The following is a 21,077-nucleotide window of genomic DNA, read 5'->3' on the forward strand; positions in this document are numbered from 1 at the left end:
CCCAAAAAAGTAGGGGGAAGGGAGCAGGGAGGGAGGAAAGCCGTGTGGGGTGTGCTAGTGAGCCGACTGTTGCTGGGAACGGGGGTTCGATTCCAGCAGGGGTGGTGGAAACTATGGGAGCAGGCTGCAGAGGGTCTGGCCCATGGAGCCAGGAGGCTGGGGGTCACCCGCCTGCTTCCACCTTCCCACTGTTAATTCCACCAGCTGCTTCCTGGGAGCTAACTTGGCACCTCTGGCCTGCCTGAGGCACAGCTGAGCTCTCTACAGACAGAGAAGGTTTGAGCCCATCGCAGGGCTGGAGTGAGGAGGCCACCCTCAAGGATGGGAACAGCGAGCCCTGGGGCTCTGGCCAGGGCATGGGTGATGGGCGACTAGTCATTCCATGCCACCAGCGTGCTGTCCACATGTAGACTTCCTTCTGGGAAGTGGTGGCTGTGGGCCGAGCGTGCCAGAGTCTCACAGGGCTCTATGATCCAACTGGTTTACAGTTTCCAGACAGTCTGAGGGAGTGACCCAACCAGCAGCCTGACCAAGGGAGGGACCGGGCCAGGCTCAGGCCAGCCAGCAGCAGCCCCTGGGGCGCTGCAGTGAGTGCAGCCAATCCTGGGGCAGGGACTTGTTCACCTCTGCTCTGTCCACACTGGGAATTACAGAAGACACAGGCAGAACGTGATGTGCAGGGAGCCCTTCCCTGATTTCATGTCCTCTGTGCAAAATATGAGGTCCCAGGGTTTCATTTGGGCTGTCCTACGTGGGTATTCAATCCACTGCAAAACCCTTGGTACTAATACTGCATAGTGGAAGGGGGCAACAGAGAGGCCTCAAGTGTGGCGTGGATAAGAGAAGCTTGGTTGACTGTGGAACAGGGGCAAAGGCTTCTGCAAAGAAGATAGGGAAGAAATGGAGAGGACAGTGAAGTGGACAGGGCCCGGCCATCTGCAGGAGGGAGAGCAGACCGGGGAAGGGAGGCTGGGGGGATGGGCCAGGGGCCCTGGGCTTGGCAATCTAGGAGGAGGGGGGCAGGGAAGCTGGAACTGAAAGGTAGAGGTCAGCATACACTCACCATGAATTCAACAAGGCCCTGAGTTAGTGCCCCAAGAACCAGATAGGAGAAACCAGCAGGGTGCAGGCTTTTGATCTGGTTCAGAACTATTTGCAAGGATTTCTTTGCAAATGGCAAGGGGGGGTGTGGAGAAGACCCATTTGTTCATACAAGGTGGCATTCACAGGTCCTGGGGATTAAGATGTGGACACCTCTGTGAGACCATTATTCTGCCTAGCTCCATGTTTGAAACATCCTTCTAAGGGAGAGTCCTTTTATGACTATTATATTTTTTTAAACCCTGGGGGTTAGAAAGGATAAGCAGCTTGCCCAAGGATGCACAGCGAGATGGTAGCAGAGGGTCAGGGTGGTATCTAGGGAAAAAGCCACTCACCAGACCAGACCGCTGGTTTGGGACCTAGCGGGTTTCCCAGCAGGGCGAGGGAGGTCTGAGAATGTAGTTATAGGAAGGAAAGTTCCCCCAGCCCTCTATCCCAAGGCCAGCAGTGCTGTAAGCACCCCATTCATGCCAGCCCCAAGAGAACCCAGCACTACCCTCCTGCCTTGGGACATGTAACCCTTCCGAAGGCTTGGGGGCCAGGTAGGGGTGGGGTGGGAATGAAGGCAGCTGTGAAGCCACTCAGGAAAAGCAGGTCAGTGGTGGGCAGAGAGGGGTCTGGTCAGCCTTTGTGGAACACTGAGCAGGAAAGTCTCAGGGATCTCCTTGGGCACATCACTGTGACTGCAAAAGGCCAGGTGGGGCACATGTATTGCCACACCCAATTCCCCAGAGGGGAGCACTTAACGACAACCAGGAAGTGTGGCAGAACACAAGTAGGATAATGCATGAGATCAGCTACATGAATTTTAAGTTATAGTTCTGTTTTTGTTCTTCAACTGTATTTTTAAAAAATCACAAGTTTCATCAGGATAGGATTAAGAGGAAATAGAAGAGAAAAAAATCCTGTGTGCGCCCTCTAGTGGATATACCTGCCAATTACATAACAGACATTACAAGCCCTTCTACCTACCCCACCCCCCCAGAACCCCCACCCTGGCCATCCCATCCCCCACATCACCATTTCAACCAGGCCACACCATGATTGGGACTGGGCTACCACAGAAACTAAGTGGTGGGACTGAAGCTTGAGCCACCTTCAAACCAGAGTCTAAACCAGAGTCCTGAATCAGGCAGAAGGAACCAGGCCCCAGAAAGGGGCTGGAATTCAAGGACCTTGGGTCTTCTCACCTGATCGCTTCTGCCCAGACAGTTAGTTGCCTGGTAAGATCTTCTGATTTGGATTAAGACAGATAAAGATATAGATATAGATAGATATAGATATTTGGTGTTCACCCTAGCTCTGGACACATAGCTCCTAAAACCCTCAGAATTTCCTAAGTAAAGAGAGTGGTAAAGGAGCCTTTTGTTATGTTAATGAGAAGACTTTTGGCGAGTCCCCCAGGTCATCTAAGGATAGACACTGGTTGTCAGGGGAACCAAGCAGGTGTTTAGAAGATAGGAACTTTCAGGTAGACCTCCGGGTAGGGAGAGAGGCTGAATATTGAGCTCAGTCACCAATGGCCAGTGATTTAATCAGTCATACCTATGTAATAAAGCTTCTATTAAAAAAAAAAAAAACAAAAAAGAGAGGGTTTGGAGACCTTCCAGGTTGATGAGCACATGGAGATCTGGGGAGGATGGAGCACACGAGGGCAAGGAAGGTCCGCGTGCCTTCCCACATACCTTGCCTTATGCAGCTCTTTCCATCTGGCTGTTCCTGAGTTATATCCTTGTATAATCAACGAGTGATCTAGAAATGAAAATGTTTCCTTGAGTTCTGTAAGCCGCTCTAGTAAATTAGTCAAACCCAAGGAAGGGATTGTTGGAATCTCAGATCTCGGGCCCATTGGTTGGAAGCACAATGTGACCTTGCCATTGGCATCTGAAGGCAGAGGGAGGGGAGCCGTCTTGTAGGACTGAACCCTGGGCCTGTGGGATCTGACATTTTCTCCAGGTTAGTGTGAAAATAGAGTAAGTTGTAGGATGCCCAGCTGGTGTCGGGGGATGGCTTGATAATGTGGGGAGAAACCCACACACACTATAATTAGTGGCCAGAATTTTACCTGGCAAGCCCCACTGCCTCCCAGCCCTTTGAAAGCTGTCTGCCCCTTGCAGACGTGATCTTGCTGGGTTCCCTGTCCTGACAAATAGGCATCCACCCCAGGCCAGGTTTAGGCCTCTCTCTATATACACGGGAACGGAGTGAGGAGTGGAGATGCCTGCTTTGGCACAGTGGACAGAAAGAGTTGCTAAATCCACAAGACGCTTGTGTCTAATGGAGCAAATTAGGCAATTGATAAAGCAAGGGCAACTTGTCTCAAATTTTCTTCTTCCAGTATTAGCACAGTGTTACCAAAAGGAGGCAGGGCAGCTGCCTACAGGGATTTAGATGGGAGCCCCAAGTCATTCTGGTGAGTACTGCATGACTGCCACGTCTCCTCCCTCACTGGTATGTCTTGCAAGAGCCCTGATTGCAGGAAAAACCCGCTCAGGCTAACTCAGGCAAAGGGAGAATTGGCCAGAGGTCATGGGTCCACACAGAATCATCGGGAAGCTGGATTGCTGACTGTGGAGGGACGGGCAGCAGGGTTACTCAGTGGTCCTGGAGGCAGGAGTGGAGAGTAGATCGGTGCTGTGTGCTAGAAGGGTTGAATCCCAGCAGACTCCTCAGTCCTGGTGTCACTTGCTCAAATCCGGACTCTTGTGTTTGTGTTTTGGCCATAGGCCTGCACCTGGTGACCTTGGGGTAGTAAGGAAAGGTCTGTCTACTCCAGCGTCTGGATAGACCCGCCCACGAAGACTTCACACAGAGACAGCAAGAAGCCCCTAAAGGGACCCTGGTCCCTTCGGGAAGGGAGGGGAGGAGACTGTCTCCAGCAAACATTATTGAACCAGATACAGTCCATGGTTCTGTTTTCTCAAGGGCCAGGGGTCGCATCATTGGCCTTGGCCTCTCTGTACAACCGCACCAGGCGCCATGACGGGATGCCTTTCCAGGTGCATTTGCTCCCCCGGGGTGCAAGGACCTCAGCAAGGGGGCTGAGGATAAGCCTTTGTGGGACATGAAGGGCTGCTGCCCTGAATATTAGGGGGCAGAAGAAGGTGCGGTCTTCTTGAGCAGGAAGGCACAGAGGATATAATAATGGCTGCTCTGAAGTCTGGGCCCTGTTCCCATGCCTGAACGCCTGTCTGCTTTGGGCCCACAGACTATCTTTCTCAAGATAAAGTGCTAGAGACTCTGATGGAGGCCGCCCAGCTCAGAGCTCTGGCAGGCCCCTTACTCTCCCATGGAGCTCCCAGACTGCCTCCCCCAATCCCCCAAACACCCTGTGGGCCGTCAGCCCTGGGTGCGGGTGCCTCTGACATCCTGGGTGTTCAGCTCTAACCAGGGTTGCGGGGTTGAAGTTATAGGCAAAGCGAGCACTGGCCCCATGTGGAAATCCAGTGAGACATCCATTGGGTCCTGACATGGCAAGGGTGCGGTCCCCAGAGGCAGGCTGGTATCTGCGTGCGGAAAAGAGAGTCCCAGGGAGAGAGTCAGGAGGCCGAGCCCAGGCACCAGCTCCCTTCACGCCTGCTTGCTGCACTCTCCCAGAGGGGCCTGGCGTCCCCATAGCATCTGGCTCTAACCTGTGTTCCAGGCTGCCCATCTCGCCAGGGGTCCGGACAGGTCACTGAATATCCCTGTGCCTGTGTTTCATCACTTGTGTACGGGGGGTAGGAACAGAACGTAAGGCCTCGGGTTTGGGGAAGATACAGTGAGATCCCTGAGCCCAGCTCCTAGGAGGTACCTGCTAGTTTTACATCCTTCCCTCCCCTCTGCTGTCTCTCCATTTACCATATTATTCTTTTTAAAGATTTTATTTATTTATATGACAGAGAGAGAGAGATCACAAGTAGGCAGAGAGGCAGGCAGAGAGAGAGAGAAGGAAACAGGCTCCCTGTTGAGCAGAGAGCCTGATGCAGGACTCATCCCAAGACCCTGGGATCATGATCTGAGCCAAAGGCAGAGGCTTTAACCCACGGAGCCACCCAGGTGCCTCGTTTACCATTATTATCAATCATAACAGCACAGTTATTGCTTAGCTGATACCTGCAAATAAACATCCCAGTACAGACTAGTGCTCGGACAGAGGCATCCCCAGGGCTGAGAGCCCAAAGCTAGGAGGGAGGGTGACTTGTCTGGGTCGTTAGGGAAGGCTTTGCTCTTCCAGATGACCTCCCAGGTGCCGCCCAGAAACAAAGGGTTCTAGCAGTTTCTATCGGCTGCATGGGGTCTTTGAAGCCACTCCGGGCCCTGATCCTGCAGCTGCCTGTCCTTATCCAGCCGGCAGCGGCAGCTTGGAGCAGTCAGGAGCACTGCCACCCGCTATCTCTGAGGCCTGACCTTGAAACAAAGCCAGCGCACACAGATTACCCCAGAGAAGTAGACTGATACCGCGCTCCTGGCCTCCACAGAGCATGGCTCATCTCATTAGCGGCCTCCCGAGCGGGTGCCGAGCTCGGCCTATCTCGGCACCTGGTACCAGCCAGCCTGTGTATCGGCCTGACCTCACGCGGCCCCGCTGAGTCTGCCTGCCGAGCGCCAGACGATGGGTAATGACTAGGAATCAGACTCAAAGTCCACCCGCTCCTCACCCCCCGGGAGGAGAGAATCAGCTAGTCCCAGAGTGGTAGCTTAGACTTCCCGGCTTTGTGGTCTGGCCCTCCAGAAACAGGTGTGAGAAGCTCCCCTCGGGGTCCCTGGAAATAGATGCCCTTGAAGAGGAATGTGCAGTTCATTCTTTTGGCCAGAATCAGGCTCCAGAACAGCTCTGTTCTATAGAAACCTGATGCAAGCCACGTTTGTCGTGAGGTGAACCAGCGCGTTGCTCAGTGACACCAGCCACATTCCACCTGTGTCTGGTGAACCGAGGTGCCTGGGGAGCTGCAAAGAAGAGGTGACTCCATGCGACGCTAGTAGAACAGGTGCTCAACGAGCGCCCTTAAAATGAAAGCGAAGTGGGGAGGGAGGAAGAGTAACTGGGGGAAAAGCCTGGGCTTTGGAGTCAGACAGACCCAGATCCACATGTCAGCTCTGCCGCTCACGAATTTGGAGGACTTGGACTAATCATGTAAATTCTCGAGTCTTCTTTTCATTATCAGATAATAGAAATAAACTTGGCAGGATAGCTAGGACCATCGAGTGAACTAAGATATATGGAGGAGCAGAGGACACTCCTCCCACCGTCCGCTACCTGTTCTCTTTCCCTCCCTTCCTTCCTCTCTTTCTTTCTTTCTTTCTTTCTTTCTCCTTCCTTCCTTCCTTTCTTTCTTTTTCACCTCCTCTTTTATCTGCAACATATAAGCAAGCGTCAAATAAGATTTCAAATTTCTTTCGTCTATTGTTTAAAAAACAGGAATCTTAGCTCTCCAGCAGTTCTTCTCAGACGTCCCTGCGTGCCAGATCCCCTGGAGGGCTTGTTAAAACCAGACTGCTGAGCTCATCCCCAGACTTACTGCTTCCAGAATTCTGGGGTGGGGACTGAGAATCCACATTTACATCCATCTCCCCCAGATGATGCTGGTCCAGGAACCACCCCCGGACAGGTCAAAACAGAGCTCACAAAAGAAAGGAATACAATTTCTATTGAATACCCTTTCCAATGGTGCCGTCTTCCAATTGTTGAAGACCGAGCCCTGCATCTGTATTTTGCACTGGGCCCCACTGATTCTGCAGCCAGTCTGGAGGACAGTGGAAGAGCAAGAGCAGGGGTAAGGTAGCCCAGAGGCTATGATTACAGAGATGAGTCTGGAATCAAGAGGGTGCTATCTGGGCCTGGGGCCAATTCGGCATTGAGCTAGGACTGACCGACTGACGCAAACAGGCTATCTCCAACACGGGTGGGGTCTGGAGGCCACCACACTTACCTGCAGCTCTGAGGTTCCCCACCCCCAAATCCCCTTTTCACAGTAACCTTTTTTAATGATAGAGTTCAAAAGCCAGACCCAGCACTTACTAGCTATGTGACCTTTGGCAAGTTGCTGACTTCTCCGTGGCTCAGTTTCCTTATGCACAAAATGTGGATGATTAAAAAGCTTGGGTTAAGAATCAGATGGAGAATGAAGATAAACAGACACACACACACACACACGTGTCCAGGTGTAACTGATGGAATCTGAACAGGCTGTGTGAATCATACCAAATGATACCAAATCATACCAAAACCAGTCTGCTGTCTGGTTTGGATATTGTGCTGTAGTTACGTAGATACATAGGTGCGTAGGTACGTAGGTTGTTTCCCTGGGGAGGCTGGGGGCGGGTCATCAGCACCTAGGGGCACACTTACATTTCTTTGCAGCTTCTTGTGAATCTAGAATTATTTCTAAATAAAAAGCATTTTAAAAATGCCTACCTGCTCCACAGTGCTGCTGTAACATTGTGCACCTACAGCTTCGGGTAATACCTGTGTTGAGTGTTCCATGAAGTTCGGCAAGTAATATAACAGGGTGTCCACAAAATCGAGACACAGAAGATAAATTTATTTTTTTTTTTAAATTTTATTTATTTATCAGAGGGGGGGGGAGAGCAAGCACAGGCAGACAGAATGGCAGGCAGAGGCAGAGGGAGAAGCAGGCTCCCTGCTGAGCAAGGAGCCCGATGTGGGACTCGATCCCAGGACGCTGGGATCATGACCTGAGCCGAAGGCAGCTGCTTAACCAACTGAGCCACCTAGGCGTCCCTGATAAATTTATTTTTAAGACGGATGTTGGTGACCTTGTCAAAGAGTCGATTCAGGGTGCTTTTCTTCAACCACCAGACACCTTTTCAGATAAAATGCCTCTGAATTTAAAGCAGTGAGTCTGCTTGTTCATCTCTTAAAACGTATGACAATACAGTACTTTCTCTGGATTTTATAACTTTTTAGACACTCAGTGGTGTTTGTCAATGGACAGTGTTCCTTAGAAGTGTTTCACCTGACAAGGCATTCAATTATTATTTGAAACTCTGCCCCTCATGCTATTAAGCAGTTCACATTTCCTGACTTTGTAGATACCTGCGTGTGACTCTCCCTCACCTCACCAGTCTGCCCCCCTTCTGTGTGGTTCGCCCCTTGCACGTCTGGTCCCAGACATGTTTGCTGATGACTGAGTGAAAGGCCACTCATCAAGGAAAACCTGCTCATTCCTCCAAATGTAACTGATCCTGTTCCTGGGGCAGCAGTTAGGTCCTTATGTTAATATTCTTCTGCAGGACACAAACAGAGAGATTCTTTTTTTTTTTTTTTTTTTTGGTAAGATTTTATTTATTTGAGAGAGAGAGAGAGAGTTGGGGGGGGGAGGGTATGAGCAGAGGGAGAGGGACAAGCAGACTCTGTGCTGAGAACAGAGCCCAGCACAGGGCTCAGTCTCACGACTCTGAGATCATGATCTGAGTTGAAACTAAGAGTCAGATGCTCAACCAGCTGAGGCTCCCAGGAACCCACAACATGAGATTCTTAAGGTGACTTGTTGAGTTTTTTTTTAGACAGGGAAGTGAGAAGGTTACCCTAGCACGTATTGACCTAATATTCCTAACACCCTGGCGAGTGACATTATGCCCATCTTACAGATGTGGAAGCTGGCCCAGAGGGGCAACTTGTCTAAGGTCACCCAACTAGTACAAAGTGGAGTCCAGGCTCTACGCTGCTGCAGGGTCTCACCCTTGCGCAGGCAGGTGCTGGGTACCAAGGCTCTGAGACGCGGAAGGGCACAGACAGAAATTCCTCAGCCGGAGATACCGCATCTGATAGTGAAGGGGCAACATGCAGGGGGGAGGCACGCTCAGTGCCAGCTCGGAAAAAAGATGTAGATAAAATTCTTTGCAAGTGATCTCAGCCAGACTAAATCTCCAGATAAATTAAGATGAGGGGAGGAATGTGGCGGGGATTAGTTGGGGTGGGGGTGGGGGTGGGGGTGTGGTTAGAGGGCCCAGGTCACCTCCGAAAAGCCAAGCCCAGGTGCAGAAGCTTCTCCAGTGGGGAGCCTTCGGCTTAGGAACTTTCTTACACCAAAGGCTGATCTTCAGTGTAGGTCATTCCTACACCAGGTGTGGTCCATGGGCCTGCTGCCTCACCATCACCTGGGAGCGACAGCCACAAAGGGAGGGGTGAACCAGGGCCAATGACCCAGGAGCGTACTCTGGCAGGAAGTATTTTGTTTGGCTTATGAACTATTTTTCAAAGCACAAAGTTTTACTTATGGGAAATATTGATTTCTCTAAAGTAAATGTGGGTTTTTTTTCTCCATATGAACAGTGTGCAGCGGCTCAAGGACGGGTCCCTCTGAGACAGGGCTTGATGGCTCTCCATTTGGCTAGAATCCCCACCACTCCCTAATGTAACCCACCTTCTTCCTCCGTTCATCGTCTGTGCCTGATCTCTATATAAAGGTTCGAGTTCGAGAACCCTAGTGCTGCTGATCATATGCTCAAATCTGAGACGGCTAGAAAATGAATCATTTGACATTTCCAGGTCATGTGGGGTTGTGGGTAAGGGCGAGGTGTTCACTCACGCTGTCTGAGATTCAGGGCTGTTTCGGACTCTTCCCGGGTCTGAGGTCCTGAAGCAGTCACCTAAGCCCTCATGCTTCGAGCTCTCCATTGGTATGATGTCCCCACTAGAAGCAGGGGTGATGCCCCCAGCCTGGCATGTGGTTAGCCAGAACTAATTCCTAAGACATTAGTCCCTGCAGCTGCCAGAGCAACATGACGCACAGGAATACAGACAAGCATCTATTCCCCGCTTTGCTAACATTTCTGCACGAGTGATGTCAATTATTACTCATTAGTGATTATGTTAATTATCGATAGTTTCCATTTAAAGGTGGACCGCTTCCATAAATGTTTAAAATTCAGTGTGGCTAACTATTTTAGACACTTGAACATGTATACATATCAAAAGCATGAAATTGGGGCACCTGAGTGGGCTCAGTGGGTTAAAGCCTCTGCCTTCAGCTCAGGTCATGATTCCAGGGTCCTGGGATCGAGTCCTGCATCGGGCTCTCTGCTCAGCAGGGAGCCTGCTTCCCCCCTCTCTCTGCCTGCTGCTCTGCCTACTTGTGTTCTCTCTCTCTCTGTCAAATAAATAAATAAAATATTTTTAAAAATAAATAAAAATAAAAATAAATTTTAAAAAAGCACGAAATAAAAACACGAGCCTACAAAATAGAAGCATTAAAGATATTACCCTTCTCACAAAAATTCTTAGCAGATTAAATTAATAAAATAGCCCAACATAGCAGACCAAACCCCATAAAATCAACAAAATTATAATAATCATGAACACTTGAAATGAAATCTATTCGATGTTACTCTTGAATTGTGAGCCTATTTTGTGCTCCTTTTTTCCCCCAGCTGTCACAAAGTTTTTCACTCAGCGCTAGTGAGGAGAGCGGTCCAAGCTAAATTTGAGGCTAACTCCAAATATTATACTTTGAATTCTTCCTCTTCAAATAATCCATTTCTCACTTGATACTTTAGAGATTTTATTTTTGTCCCTGTTTTTTGTTGTTCCTAGCAGCGACTACATGTTTTAATTGATTAGTAGCTCTGGTTTTATTTCAAAGAAAGAGTTTCTGGAACTCCAGTGTTCTCCTGAGTTGGTGGAGATCCCAGTGGGTCGGGCGGAGCCGTCTCCAGGCTGTTGTGTTTGACTGCCACGGGTTGGGAGGTCTTCAACCCAGAACAAGGATTTATGGTTTCTTCCTCCCCTCTGGGTGATGGAGAAATAGAAACCCACTTTCTAAACAAGTTTGCTTTTCCTGGATCCAAACTTCTACTGCAGCATATCCCCGTGGGTAAATGATTGCAATTTTTAAAAAAATATATCACAAAATGCCCATAGTTTAGCACTTCTTATTTTTTTTTTAAAGCTTTTATTTATTTGTTATTTGAGAGAGATTGAGAGAGAGAGAATGAGTGGGGGCAGGACAGAGAAAGAAGCCGACTCCCTGTGGAGCAGCTCCCTGTGGAGCACTGTGGGACTCGATCCCATGAGCCTGGGATCATAACCTGAGCCAAAGGCAGACACTTAACCAATGAGCCACCTGGGTGCCCGGTTCAGCACTTTTTAAAAGCACATTATTCTGGGGGCTCCTGGGTGGCCCAGTTAGTTAAGCATCTTACTCTTGATTTCAGCTCAGGTCATGATATCAGGGTTGAGAGACAGAGCCCCACATGGAGCTCTGTGCTCAGCGAAGAGCCTGCTTGGGATTCTCTCTCTCCCTCTGCCCTTCCCCCGCCATGCTCACGTGAGCACATGCACTATCTCTCGAGAGAAAGAAAGAAAAGAAAAGAAAAGGAAAGGAAAAGTAATAAGTAAAAGCACATTATTATAGAATACCAGAATGTTAAAAACTAGGGTTACAATCAGTTAAAAGACTCTAGATTTGGAAGTTCTTCTGAAGGCCAGTAACACTTCTCTGGGTTGCCAGGGCATAGCTCGCCTTGATGCTTTACTGAGCGCAAGGAAACAGAGCAGGGGAGACCAAGGTTCAGAAAGGAGGGAAGTCATTTCTGTCTCCCCCTCACCCATGTCTGCCCAAAACCTCAGAATGTGACTTTACTTGGAAATTGGGTTTTTGCCTGTGCAGTCAGTTAAGATGAGGTCCTGAGTAGTAGAGGTGCTAAGTCCAGTGACCAGTACCCTTACACAGAGAGGGCGATCGGACCCCTCAGACACATGAGGCAAAAGGATGGAGGATGGAGGCAGAGGCTGAATTGATGCAGCCACAGACCAAGGAGCGCCATGGATTTCCGAGTGACCCCAGCAGTTAGTCCAGAGCCCTGGAACAGAGGCACTTCTAGAGCCTTCAGAGGGAGCCGAGACCTGCCTCACCCTGATTTCAGCTTCTTGCCCTCAGAGCTCAGAGAGAACACGTTTCTGTCGTGTTAGGCCACCCAGTCGGTGGCCGTTTGTCACGGCAGCCCTAGGGCCAATACAGTCGTGGAGACAGAAGGGAAGCTGCCAGAGCATCTGGCCCTTCTCAGCAGGACCTGCTTTCGCGGACCTTGGCCATCCAAGCCACACTCTTAGGATCCGAAACCAGGAAGACTTGGCCCCTCTTCTCCCTTCCTGCCGCAGTGGGTGGCCCATCTCCCTGCGCCCCTTCTCTGCCCAGCTCTTGCATGCAGGCCACAAGCTACTCCCAACCACTGCGTCTCTGTCCCCGGGGCCCGCAGCCCGTGACTTCCACGTGCTGTCTACGATCCCATGGAAAGAACAGAGAGCTGCAGGCATCCAAGAGACCCAGGAAAGAACCAGCATTTCCTAGCTGTGAGCCCTGTCTTGGAAAGTCACCTTGTCTCCCGGAGCATCCTTGGATGGTGACAATAACGCCCGTGGGATACAGCCGGCTGTGGCACAGAGCAGGTGCTCTCTACGTGTGAGAACCTCCCTCCCTCCCAGGGTCAGACGAGTTGGGAATCCCAGCATTCTGGAGAGCCAGCGTTCTCCTGGGGGGCTTGGAGCAGGACTGGATCAGTGGACACGGGCCAGAACACACCCTCAGGGGCAGCTCCTGCCTCTGGGAGCAAGAGGCCTGGCGAGGGAGGTGGGAGACACTGGTCCTCATCACAGATACACAGGCCCCAGGCTGAGAAGGGGTGTGCGGCGCGGGAGTCTCCCGTCTGGTTGCCTGTGTCTGGCACAGAGTGGTATCCCACAGATTCGTGTGGAAGGACGAAGGCTGCTGCAGGAAAGAACAGCCCAGCAGATGGGCCAGAGGGCCGGCAGGCCAGCCCACCCGGCAAGGGCCTGCTCCGAGGAAGGAATGTGCAGCGCAGAGATTTCTTTTCTTTAAGTTGAGAGAAGCTGATCTTCTTTGTTCTGTGAAGGGTCCCTTAAGTGGCCCTCTTAGATATGCAAATGCATGACAAGTGTCCTGGGATCAGTTTGTAACAGGACCTTTTGTGGCTGTGGGTTTTATTTTTTTTATTTTTTGAGAGGCTTGGCAAAGATCGTGCTTTTCTCTGGCCTGCCTCAGACTGGGGGTGGTGGGGTGGGGGGGCGTTGCTTGCCCCTGACAGTTGGGGGAGGAGGACTCTGTGGACTGGTCTGCACCAAGAGCCCAGGTGTTCTGGAAGGAATGGGATGGCTACACCCACAAAGACTTTTCACACTCTTTTGACAACAAGAAATGAACATTGCAGGCCCGGCACACACAGAAGCAAAGGTTTCACAAGAGTTTTATTCCCATATGCAGTGTCCAGCGACATTTTTAGTTTTAGGTGATGCTATCTCGTTTTTTTAAATTACTGGTCAGGACCCGCTGAGTTGATTTCATGATCCCCTAATAGGTTGAGCCATACTCTGAAAAATGCTTCTTGGTTTTGGAGTTCAGGAGAGGTGTTGGGTGGACCTTCCTGCGTGCAGGAAGGGCTCTGAGGCAGGGGAAGGAGAAGCCTTGAGGGTAGTGAGCTGAGGAACTAGGACTGAGGAACTAGGGTGGTGAGGAACAGTGGTCCTGGGGGCTTAGCAGATACTAGAACCCCTCTGACCCAGCTATCTGAGACCTACGCGTCCCCTGGAAATTGTGTTGTGTGTGTGAGAGAGAGAGAGAGAGAGAGATCCCACAGAGGAGGTCTGTAGAAGCTGGTGGATGTCTTCCTAAGCAGGAAGGCATGTGCCACAGGTCCTGTGTGTCTCTGGAGAGACTCGGCAGCCCTCTCTCTCCCCCGTGGGGGCATTTCTGTGATGTCCAGCAGCCCAGCCCCATACAGCTATAATCTTGTGGCCCCCACCACAGCCAGTTTGGGAGGGGACCGCCCCGCGCCCCTCATCCCGGGCCAGCCCAGCATCCTGTGGGAGTTACCAGGTGAGGGAATCCACAGTCATACACAGAGGCTCTGCATTACCTGTCAGGGAGTCCTCCTGACTGAGCAGGATGCCCAGGCCTGTATGGAACAGCCTGGAGGAGTTGCTGAAAGTGACCCATCAGTGGCCCCCCAGATATGCAAAACCCGGGGGGATAGGCACTCTATCCACCCCAGCATCTATGCTTTGGACGCATGGCCCATGCCAGTTTCTGTTCAGCAGCCCGATGGCCATCGGGATTGGACAGAAGTGGCCTGGGCATTGGTCCACCAGAACGGAGAAATGGGAAGCCAAGCTGTCCTGCATTTTCTCCTTCCACAACTAGGTGGCGGCAGCAAACACAAGTACTCTATCCCCTTCCTAAGGACTCCGCATCCCCATCTCCCTCCTCAGGGGTAGAATTCTCCTAGTACAGCCCCTCCACGTGCCCAGCACCCCATCCGCCAAGAAAGGGAAGGCCCTTGGGCATTGAATATGTGTCCAGCTATTTTCTTAGCGTCCCAGTTAATCCTCACAGCCCTTCAGGACCTGCAGCCCCCCTCATTGCCCCCACTGAAGGACCGAGGGTCTTCCAAGATGTTGCAAGTTGGAATTCAATTCAGATAGCTTTGGCCTCTGTTTCAGTATGGTGGCAAAATGCAAACCTGAGGGGTGTTTGGGTGGCTCAGTGGGTTAAGCCTCTGCCTTCAGCTCAGGTCATGATCTCAGGGTCCTGGGATAGAGCCCCACAGCTCGCTCTCTGCTCAGCAGGGAGCCTGCTTCCCCCCTCCCCCTCTTTGCCTGCCTCTCTGCCTACTTGGGATCTCTCTCTCTGTCAAATAAATAAATAAATCTTTTTTTAAAAAATGCAAGCTGGGCATCAAATCGCCTGACAGCCTCTCATAGCACCTCAGCCCCCTGTTTCAGCCAAACCTGTTTCCTTTTCCTATGGCCATGCACACAGACCTCCCCAGCCTCCCCATCCAGTAAGACAGGTCACATGACTGAGCTCTGGACAATAGAATGTGGGCAGGAGTGCTGATATAGGCTGCTCTCAGCCCCTAAAATCCTGGGGTCTCCCTGCCCCCGTTCTGTCCTCTGACGAACAGATGGAGAGGATCTAGAGGATGAGACCAAAGTCCTAGGAGGAGCCTGGGTCCCCAAGTGACCACATGGAGCAGAGACCCCTCCCTCCTCTTCCTGTCATGCTGCTCTACACAAGATGGTGACAGGAGCAAGGGAGAGTGTTTATAGGGTTAAGTCACTGACGTTTTGCTGTTGTTTGTTACCATGGCAAGCATTAATTACCTGATTAATGAGCTCGCTTTCTTATCTGCAACTTGGGGTTATCGGTCAGAGTCGCTGTGTCAATGATGTACGTTGTATGTAAATCACCAAACCTAGGGGCTGGCACAGAGCAAACCCTCACAGCCCCCCCCCCCCGAGGTCCCTCCCCCGCACTGTCAGCAGTACAGCCATAATGATGACAGCAGCAACAAGGGCTCATTAACCCCCAGCTGACAGTGCCATGCCTCTAGCTGGCTGGACCAGATAGCTGGTAGGCCAGCTCGCGGTAGAGGGTCTCTTCTCTCGTGGCACATGTGGATGCTACAATCCTCTCAAGGGTACACAGGTCCTCTCTATGCAAAGACATCATCTCCTGGAAGTTCCCTCTAACTGCAGAGACACACCATCAGGGATGACCTGTAGAAGGGATGCTGAGCTAAGGGGATCATACGCACCTAAAGTGACAGGTGAGAGCCATGCTGCCTGTCTCTTCCCCTTACTAGCTGTGGGACCCCAGGTAAGTCACTTAGCCTCTCAGTGCCTCAGTTTCCCCATTAGTAAAATGCGGAGGTAATAGGATTCTTTTGGAGACTGAGTTAATATATGTAAGATGCTCAGAGCAGTGCTTGGCATTCAGCAGGTCGCCAATACGTGTTGCTCTTCCTATCCCATTTGATAACTCTTGGTCAGGCAGCTGAGACCATCTTCAGCACCGAATGTGTGGAAAAGCCTGAGGCGACAATCTCCCTGCAGGAGGTACAGCTGCAGCTGTCCTGGCCCCAGGCTGGGGGCAAAAGCCCTCACAGCCGGCTGGCCAGCCTCCCGCTCTTTCCCATGCTGCATTTCTCCTGGGGGCGGGAGAGGAAAGAAAGAAAGGCAGAAACAGCAGGTGGGGGCAGGGATGGGGGTGAGACTCCAGGAAAAGACAATGGGCTTTGTAAAATCCCTCTCTGGGCAGTCTGGCCAAGTTCAATGGCTGCAGGCCACATGAACAGCAAGAAAAATGTGGCCCAGGAATTTCTCCCCAACGATTCCCCTTGTCTTTCTCTGTGGGAATTTGGAGCTGCAGACACATTCCTTCCATGAACAACGTCCACAGCAGCTGAAGACCCATTGGCCAGAGATGGGGAGACCCTCTGGCCAGGCACCTCTGGGGACCCACCCCCAGTGCCCCCCAACTCCCGCCCTGAGGAGTGGGTATGGCAAATGTGCAGGGAAATGGGCTCTTGCTGGCAGACTTCAGAGCCCCCTCTGACTTCTCCCCAGCACTGCACACACCTCTCAAGAGCCAACTGTCTGGACAGCGTGTGCAGCTGCTTTTCCCTAATCTGTCACCCAGAAGTGGAAACGAGCCATCTTGGACAGAATTCACACCTCTTAGAGAAGGGAATTCACTTTTTTCTAAGCCAAGTACTTCCCAACTTATTAGAAAACAATTTCCCAATGCTCTAAAATTCTCTTAAAACAGAGGGCTGCAAACTACATAAACCTACAAGCCAAATATGGCTTACCACCTGCTTTTGCAAATAAAGTTTTATTGAAACACAGCCACACCCATTCAATAAAGTTTTATTGAAACACAACCACATCCAGCTACAGTTGGGTAGCTATAATGGAGACCAAATGCCTGCAAAGTTTAAATATGTTTATGATATACCCTTTAGAAAAAGTTTACTGACTCTTGGTTTAAAGTAGACTATATTACAGGCACTTATTTCCTTATACTTGTATGAGATGGCTTCTAATGAGGACACTTAGAATAAAAGGAAGATAACACAGTAGTCATAATTAAAAAAAAAAAATTAAGGACCAAGGAAGATGTAAATAAAAGTAGAAAAGCAGGGCACTTTGGCTGGCTTAGTCTGCAGAGTATGCAACTCTTGACCTTGGGGTCATGAGTTTGAACCCCATGTTGGGGATAGAGTTTGCTTTAAAAAAAAAAAAAAAGTAGAAAAGCAAAATTAAGACCCAAAAGTCGGGATGTGATGGCCTACCTTAGGGCCTTCATACTTGCTAAAGCCAAACTTTAAATTTTCCTTGAGCTTCCTGGCAGCCAAAGGGAAAAAGAGAAAGGTAGTTAAGTCTCATTAAGGGAAACAAAAAGCAGACCAGTCCTTATGGAATCCATAGCCTTTTCTAGCACAAAGCAGTGTAGGCCTGCTTCAAATAGACTCTACCTTCCCCAGAGTCACATCCTTCGTTAAAAAATAATAATAAAAGGGGGCGCCTGGGTGGCTCAGTGGGTTAAAGCCTCTGCCTTCAGCTGAGGTCATGATCCCAGGGTCCTGGGATCAAGCCCCATACCGGGGCTCTCTGCTCAGCAGGGAGCCTGCTTCCCCTCCTCTCTCTCTGCCTGCTGCTCTGCCTACTTGTGATCTGTCTGTCAAATAAATAAATAAATAAAATCTTTAAAAAAGAAAAAAGAAACCATAACAATGAGTGTGTAAGATGAATAGCTATGGCAATGCTGCTGATGACAGATAACATGGGAAGATGCGTGCTAGTGAACACACTTAATCAGACATTGAAATCCAAACCAGTTGGCTTCTGTGCACTGTGGCAAAAGTGCACAGAACATATTTTGAGGTACCAGGAGAGCAGCCTCCCTTTTCTTATCATTTCTGCAGGTCTGTTTGTTTCAGAGCAAAAACCGAAGCCAAGTGGAGGTGGCCCCCACTTGTCACTGACTTACCTTTCAGGGCCTGGCACAAAGCAGGCCCTCGGGAAATGCTTGATGTGGGGTGGATCTAGCCTCTTTGGGCCATGGATTTCCCATGAAAAGCGAGGAAGTTGTACTAAACCATTAAGTCTTTTCAATTCTAGAACATCTGTGTGTCGTGGTGGTGTACATGTGGTGTGGGCACTCTGGATTTTGGCCCAAATCCTAACACAGATCAGAACTGTGATGGGAGAAGAGAAGGGGGGAGGCATCCCAGAGGGAGAAACTTACCTCCCAGGAGCAGGAGGCAGGAGTCTGGTCATTAGGAAGGTGACCTATGATGGTCGCTCTGCCCAGACTGCAGGTGAGCTCCCCCACCGAGTAGCTGTGGGAGCTCATGTAGCCCGAGAAGGTGTCCACAGCTCTCCTGTAACAGGAGCATGCTGACATCTCCCCATCACGGGGATGCTGTGGACAGGAAAGGAGGTGCTAGCACCAGTATGAGTGAGAGGCTGTGACACACAGTCTACAAAGTGACTTTGTCTTCAAGAAGCCCCTTCTACCGGTGCCAAGGCTGCCAGGAAGGGGGCCCTGACACTGAAAATTTAACAGAGCAATGAGCCTCCCACGGCTTTTCTTCCAGGCATGGTCCAGCCCTGCACAGGGGTTGTCTTTTCTATCCCATGTCTCACCTACAGATATGCCTTAGACCCATGGGGCACTGAATTTGACACCAAGTATTATCCCTATTCCCTCCAGAATATGTCCCAGAGAGTCATTAAGAGCTCAGGCCCCAGAGGAAGACGGGCCATGTTCCAATCCGAGCTGAGACACTACTTAGCTAGGTGACCTAGTGCAAATTACTTTATGTCTCTGCGCCTCGGGGTCCTCCACCTTAAAGTGGAAATAATGACGATCCCTAACACATAGAACTGCTCTGAATTCGGATGGAGTGCCAAGCTCTTGGCCTGGCACACCGGCCCAGCTGACAACGCGGGCAATGAGTATTATGTAATACTCCCAGTTCCAGTGATGTTACTGCATAGTTAGTGACTTACAACATCTTATTCGCTCGCTATTCTACGATATGGGCAGGGCTCGGCGGGCCCAACTCGTCTTCCCTCTACCTATGTCAGCTGGAGGATCCCATCCAGGGCGGCCTCGCTCACGGGGCTGGAAGAAGTTGCTGGCCGTGGCCTTGGTTCTACCTGTGTCTCTCTGTGCTGCTAGGTTGGGCTTCCTGGACCGTGGCGGGCTCAGGGCAGTCCCCCTGCTCACAAGGGGGAAGACAGCAGCAGGATCTGCCAAGCCTTCTTAGTATTCACCCCCGGAACTGGCCCAGAGTCACTGCTGTCACTTGTTGGTTAGTGGAGGTCATCGGGCAGCCCAGATTCGAGGGGACGGGCACACACAAAGTGGGAGGACTGGGAGGTGTGACTCACCAGGGCCACCCTGCTGACACACATCCCACCTGGTCTCCCTCTCTTCCTCCTGCTACGTCCAGGCCCCGCCACGCTCAGGGGGATGTCTTTTGTTTCTTAGCTTCTCCCTGCTCCCGGTCGCCCCTTCCTTCAGTCTCTTGTCAGGAAGATGAGTCAGAATCATAGGCTGCCTCATTTTCCTCTACCCTAGATGCCCTGCTGCACCTCCCCACCCCGGAACCTATCTCCTCATTAAGAGCACAGCACCACCCAGCAGAGGACCATTCTTGTGCCATTCTCTGAGGAGCTGGTCCCTCCTCAGGTCTCCACGCTCATCGCAAAAACCTCTGCTCTGTAGAGCCCTTCCTGCCCCACTCCAGCACTGGGTCACTGTACACGCCTCCCTCCCCAGAGCTCTCAGGGTATCCACAGAGCTCAGGCCTTGGGCTTTCTCAGGTGTTCAGTTGGGTCCATTCATTGTTTGGCACATAGATGAATGAATGAATGAATGAATGATCATCTCAGCCCCGAAAGCTATACCTGTGACTAAGATGCTATGACCCCAGTCCTACCATGCCCCTAAGCTGCCTAAGACTGGGCTGACACCTTGTGATGGTACCATGAGGGTGCCTCAGTATGCCCCTCTACCCCTACAGAGAGGTAAAAGGGCCAGCTCCTGAGTCTCCCAAGCAAATTCTTGAATGGCCTAGAGCATTTTGGGAACCAGGAGCTAAGGCTGCATAAAGCCAGGATCCTAGCAGCAGCAGCCTTCCTAGAAACAGTCCCATATCCTCACTTTGAAATGGAATAAAACAGCAGAAGGCAGAGCCCTGGGTGGGGGTAGTCCTAGCCCCAGAGCCTTTGTCCGCCAAATCTGGTATCCAACCTTCCTCCCAGAGCCCGCTGCACTCACTGGAAATCCACCCCCATATTCTGGTTCTGCTTCTCTGTAGAGTGCAGAATGTTGGTCTCTTGGCTCAGAAAGAGATCTCAGAGCCCCCCTTACCCCGACTACTCTTCTGGAGTGGGGCAGCTTGAGCTCCTCTGGAGCCTTGCTGCACTGAGTAATCCTGATGTTTTGGCTTAATTCCAGATGGTTTGGGGTCATGATCAATTCAGGGGGCAGAGCTATATTCAAGGAGTTTGGTTTTTCAGGAAAATTCCATGCTCAGTATGTGCTTTTCCAGTTGCAGTCCTTGACTCTATGCCTTATGAGGTAATGCCATCGACCCATCCACCCATCTGTCCACCACCTACCCACCCATCCATCTATCTCTCCATCCATTCATCCATCCCCCCACCCATTTATCTATTCAGCTATCCATCTATCCATCCGTCCACCTACCTCTCCACTCATCCATCCATCCATCCATCCATCCATCCAACCGTCCATCTCGGCTCTACCACTTACCACTTCATGGGTCTTGGACAAGCTTCTTCACCTCCCTGAACTTCTGTTTCTTCTTCCGTAAGTTGAATCTAATGTCATCTACCTCATAGAATTGTCCTATGGTAAACTGTGAAATAGCATTTGTGAATTGCCTGGCACCTGGTAGGAAGCACATAGTGAATGCTATTTTTTCTTCCCTTTTAAGGAATAGACACATAACTAGGATACTATAAAAAGACGATGAATAATCAGGAATTAAAGTGTGTGAAACCAAAGGCAATAATACTAGAAGTTCTTGCCTTGCTTTCTACCTCCTAAACTGCCCTGGGAGTTGATATTTAAAGCTACTTTGAAAAGTCGAGTATCCAAAATATATTTAAACGGTTCAATGGGGATGCTGACCCT

At 50.7% G+C, this 21,077-nt stretch overlaps 1 protein-coding gene across 6 annotated transcripts in view; it reads left to right on the plus strand.

The window, feature by feature from the left end:
- The window catches only part of ARHGAP22 (Rho GTPase activating protein 22), a 166,017-nt gene that overhangs the window by 81,038 nt on the left and 63,902 nt on the right, over positions 1-21,077 (plus strand). The window lies entirely within an intron of this gene.

This window comes from Mustela putorius, unplaced genomic scaffold (assembly GCF_011764305.1).
Source record: "Mustela putorius furo isolate JIRA1106 unplaced genomic scaffold, ASM1176430v1.1 tig00003909_pilon_pilon_pilon, whole genome shotgun sequence".
NCBI classification, from domain to species: domain Eukaryota; kingdom Metazoa; phylum Chordata; class Mammalia; order Carnivora; family Mustelidae; genus Mustela; species Mustela putorius.